Source organism: Homarus americanus, unplaced genomic scaffold (assembly GCF_018991925.1).
Source record: "Homarus americanus isolate GMGI-L3 unplaced genomic scaffold, GMGI_Hamer_2.0 scaffold55400, whole genome shotgun sequence".
NCBI classification, from domain to species: Eukaryota; Metazoa; Arthropoda; class Malacostraca; order Decapoda; family Nephropidae; genus Homarus; species Homarus americanus.
This window is the reverse complement of record NW_024732418.1, coordinates 976-6,448: the sequence shown is the minus strand read 5'-3', so window position 1 is coordinate 6,448 and position 5,473 is coordinate 976. Positions and strand designations below refer to the sequence as shown.

At 46.9% G+C, this 5,473-nt stretch overlaps 1 non-coding gene across 1 annotated transcript; it reads right to left on the bottom strand.

Moving 5' to 3' along the window:
• Window positions 1–225: 225 nt before the first annotated feature.
• Trnaa-cgc lies at window positions 226–302 on the bottom strand. The gene has a single exon. It is a non-coding gene; the product is annotated as a tRNA-Ala (tRNA).
• Window positions 303–5,473: the final 5,171 nt, after the last annotated feature.

Here is a 5,473-nt window from a genome sequence, read left to right as displayed (position 1 = left end):
TGAGTTAACGAACTGCATGACACAGTGTTTAAGGTGGAAAGCTGTCGCCAACACAACAACCACACCCTGAGTTAACGAACTGCATGACACAGTGTCAAGGAATAGTCCGAGAAGACTGCACTGGTTAACCATTACCCCGGAATACGATCCGTAAATCGATTAACGTCCAGGTTCCCAATTTCTGCTGGGTAGACAGAGGCAAATGGCGTAAAGAAACTTGCCTATAGTTTCACCCTGCCCGGGGATCGAACCCGGGTCCACTCGCTTGCGAGGCGAGCATGCTGACCATTACACCACTGGTCGCTCACCACCCTCCACACATTTGTCTGTCAATACCCTAGATGTGCGTTTCACGAAGGCTTTCCAACACTCAGGTAATTTACAATGCTAATGAGCAGGTGATATGCAGGCCGGCCAGGTAGGTGTGTGTTACTAAATAATTGCTACGTTTATAAACCTCGACTAAAATAGTTTGTTATGGGTTAGAGCAACGTTCAGATTTAAAGCTGTGTGTGTGTGTGTGTGTGTGTGTGTGTGTGTTTGTGTGTGTGTGTGTGTGTGTGTGTGTGTGTGTGTGTGTGTGTGTGTGTGTGTGGTGTGTGTGTGTGTGTGTGTGTGTGTGTGTGTGTGTGTGTGTGTGTGTGTGCTGAGTGTGTGTGTGTGTGTGTTGGTTTATTATAATCAACAAAACAGATTTACGTAGTAAACACAATCAGTGCAGTAGGTGACATACATACATACATACATACATACATACATACAGCTGCGCATATTAGCTATAAATTGAGTTTATGAATCACTCAGTAGCGACGGGTGGGGAAGGTGGGGTGGAGATGGGGAGGAGTGGGAAGAGGATTTGGGTGGAGATGGGAGGAGAGCTTGGGGAGGGTGGGAGAGTAACAGTTAACTCCCAATGTTTACAAATTGCAGGTGTCAAAGGTAGGGAAGTGGTGACGTGTGTTGAACCTTGGTGGGAGGGAGAAGGAGGGTGGGGTAATGGGTGGAAGTTGGGTGGGGGTGGAGGGGTGAGTGGGCAGGAGAAGGAGGCTGGGGGTGGGAGGAGGAAGAAAGAAGAAGTGGGTGGGAGGGAGACAATGAGAGAGATATAATTGGGAGATAAAATAACAGAGAGAAAATCCATAGAGCACACACACACACACACACACACACACACACACACACACACACACACACACACACACACACACACCACACACACACACACACACACACACACACACACACACACACACACACACACATCACACACACACACACACACACACACACACACACACACACACCACATCACACACACACACACACACACACACACACACACACACACACACACACACATCACACACACACACACACACACACACACACCTCATCACACACACACACACACACACACACACACACACACACACACACACCCCCACACACACACACACACTCACACACACACACACACACACACACACACACACACACACACACACACACCTCATCACACACACACACACACACACACACACACACACACACACCTCATCACACACACACCACACACACACACACACACACACACACACACACACCCTCATCACACACACACACACACACACACACACACACTCATCACACACACACACACACAACAACCACATCACACACACACACACACACACACACACACACACACACACACACACACACACACACCCATCACACACACACACACACACACACACACACACACACAACCAACCACTCATCACACACACACACACACACACACACACACACTCATCTAATTAATTTTTCTAATCCAAACTTCAAGGCATTAACTAAAGTGTCTTGTGTGAAGGAAAAATATTGAATGAACTAACTTTTGAAGGCAGGATGGAAAGATGTCAGAGAAAATGATGGCAGGTTACGTCATCGTGTCTCACCAAGTTAATTTCTTTCAATTAATTATCAATGCACACTTCAAAACAGAGGGGGGGATGGGGGGTAATGAAGAAATGAAAGAAATGATAGCAGTGTTTGTGCTTTCTAGGTCCATTGAGGCGTTCATCTCCTCGGTGACACCTGACACAGCCATCTACAGGTAAGCACAGGTGATGGTTCCTTTCCCCCTACGGTAATTAACCCCTCCCTCACTTTAACCCCCTCCCTCACTCTTATTAACCCCCCCACTCACTCTAATTAGCCCCTCCCCTATATATAACACTCAGGTAGGTTTGTTTATATAGGCAGGTGTGTTTACAGTGAACAGGTAAGATAAGAGTAATTACAACTTTCAGGTGTGTGTGTGTGTGTGTGTATGTTGTTGTTCGTCTGAGTCTGGGTCTGTTTACCTGCCGGGGGATCAGAAGGTACAGGTTAATTAGTAAGGCTGGCACTTACCTGTCCTACCTGTAAGAGTGTTTTAGACCCGCGTGTTTACCTACCCAGGATGAACTGTGGCTTAAGGGGGATTAAGTTGTTTTAAGGGAGTTTTATGAATTGTGAAGCCCAGGATGAACGACGATTTAGAGAGGGGAACCTGGGATTTTAAAGAGCTATGTTTATTATTGAAGGAGAGAGTTATGGAGCCCAGGATGAACGACGATTGGGGGTCCTTGGGGCTATGAGTATTGGGACCCCTTAGGACTGGGGAGAGTAAGATTAGGGCCCAGAAGGTCTGATTAGGGGCCCAGGAAGAATAATTAGGGGCCAGAAGGTCTCATTAGGGGCCCGGGAAGAATGATTAAGGGCTAGGAAGACTAATTAAGGCCCTAAAGATCTGATTGGGGGTTCAGGAATACTAATTAGGGGTCCAGGAAGACTAATTAGGGCCCAGAAGGATTAATTAAGGGGCATTCATAAGAGTTAAAACATTAAAAACACAAGAACCAGAAGTGCAAGTTAAAATAGAACCATAAAACAGATTATAACAGAAATTAAACCATAAAGAAATAAAACATTGATGCGTATTGTAAGAGGATGATGATGATAAACCACTCGAGAAATATTGAATTAAAACGCAAAATTAAACCACCTAATTAAACCACGAAAGCACAATAAAATGAAAACTGACAATAAAATAAACACAAAATAAAAAACTGATTTGAAAACAAATATATAAAACACTACATTAAAACACTGAAGTTATACCATAATGATAAATAAATAAACAATTGAACCTAAACGAATATACACAGATAATTTTAAATCACATTAAAACAGTCAAAAAAATATTAAATTATGAACAATATTTAAATCTCGAAATGTGTGTGTGTGTGTGTGTGTGTGTGTGTGTGTGTGTGTGTGTGTGTGTGTGTGTGTGTGTGTGTGTGTGTGTGTGTGTGTGTGTGTGTGTACCACATGACACTGGTGTTCTGCTGCCGTGCCAGATACCTGGTCTGATATAAGGCACTGGCACCTATTGCCACCTGAGGCTGGGAGGGAGAGAAGGAGGAGGTGTTGGCTTGGGAAGGAAGGGAAGGAAGGGAAGGGTAGTTAGCGTAAAGGAGAGGAAGGAGGCAGATGGAGGAGAAAGGGAGGAAAAGGAAAGAGAGTGAGAAAGACGCGAGAGAAAGGGAGAGAGAGAGAGAGAGAGCAGGGGGTGAGGGGTTGAAGGAGGAGGAGAAGGGAAAAGTGTGTGTGTGTGTGTGTGTGTGTGTGTGTGTGTGTGTGTGTGTGTGTGTCCAAATTAGTGTCTCTTTCTTTCTCACACACATACACACACACACACACCTGTTGTATATGTTAATTAAGTGAACTCCATACATAGGGAGGTGATCACTGTATACATGTTGACCAGAAAGTATGAGAGAGAGAGAGAGAGAGAGAGAGAGAGAGAGAGAGAGAGAGAATTTTCCCTCACCTGTTGTTGATGTTTTGGGGTGAGGGGCTACTCTCTCCCCCTCACCTGACACCTACGGGGGGGGAGGTACACTACTTGACACATCTACTTGGGTACTGCGTTACCGTGCTTAGAGACGGTCCCAGTAACGAGGTGTTTATTTAGAGAGAGAGAGGGACACACGGAGGGAGAGGAGAGAGAGAGAGAGAGAGAGAGAGAGAGAGAGAGAGAGAGAGAGAGAGAGAGAGAGAGAGGGAGTCAGAAAGTGAGAGAGAGAGAGAGCTGAGAAAGGAGAAAGACAGGAAGAGAGAGAGAGAGAGAGAGAGAGAGAGAGAGAGAGAGAGAGAGAGAGAGAGAGAGAGAGAGAGGTCATGTAACATCAGCGGTAGTGAGAGAGAGAGATCTAGGATTAAGGTGAGAGAGAGGGGAGGGGAGGGAGGGAGGGGGGGAGGGAGGGGGGACTCTGGAGTGTTTGGTCACAGGATTGCATCTTGGTCTAGCGGCCCATTGAAGGGGGAGAGAGGGGGGGATTTCTCTTCAAACACGTCCTTGGCTGGTGGCAGGAGGGGGCGGGGTAGGGGAAGAGAGGGGGAGGGGAGGGGAGAGAGGGGAAGAAGGGAGGTGAAGAGAGAGAGGAAGTAATAAAGAGGAAGAGGAACAGGAGGGAGGATGAAGAGAGATGGAGGGAAGGAAGGAAGGGTGAAGAGGCAGAGGGAAGGAAGGAAGGGTGAAGAGGCAGAGGGAAGGGGAAATGAAGAGAGGGAAGAGGGGTAGGGGTATTAAATAAGGGGAAGAGGAACAAGAGTGGAAGAGGAAGACTAGTAAGAGGAGGAGGAGGAGAACAAGTTTGAAGAGGAGGAAGAAAGAGGAGGAAAGAGAAGAGGAAGAAGGTGGAGGAGGAGGAAAAGAAGAGGAAGAAGGTGGAGGAGGAGGAAGAAAGAGGAAGAAGAAGAAGAGGAAGAAAGAGGAAGAAGGTGGAGGAGGAGGAAGAAAGAGGAAGAAGGTGGAGGAGGAGGAAGAAAGAGGAAGAAGAAGAAGAGGAAGAAGGTGGAGGAGGAGCAAGAAAGAGAAGAAGAAGGTGGAGGAGGAGGAAGAAAGAGGAAGAAGGTGGAGGAGGAGGAAGAAAGAGGAAGAAGAAGGTGGAGGAGGAGGAAGAAAGAGGAAGAAGGTGGAGGAGGAGGAAGAAAGAGGAAGAAGAAGGTGGAGGAGGAGGAAGAAAGAGGAAGAAGAAGGTGGAGGAGGAGGAAAAGAAGAGGAAGAAGGTGAAGGAGGAGGAAGAAAGAAGCGGCTGTGAAGAGGATTTCATTGGTTCATCTGGGAGCCTGTAAACTTTTACTTCTTGTGTGGCTACTGGCGCTGTACACGGGGAAGTACACAGAGGAAGTACACAGGGAAGCACAGGGGAAGTACACAAGGGAAGTACACAAGGGAAGTACACAGGGGAAGTATACAGGGGAGGTACACACAGGGGGAGTAACAGGAAGGTGCACACAGGGTAGTACACAAGGAAGTACACAAGGAAGTACACAGGGGAGTACACAGGGGAAGTACACACAGGGGAGTACACAGGGGAGTACACATTGGGAAGTATACAGGGGGCAACTTCTGAAAAGGAAG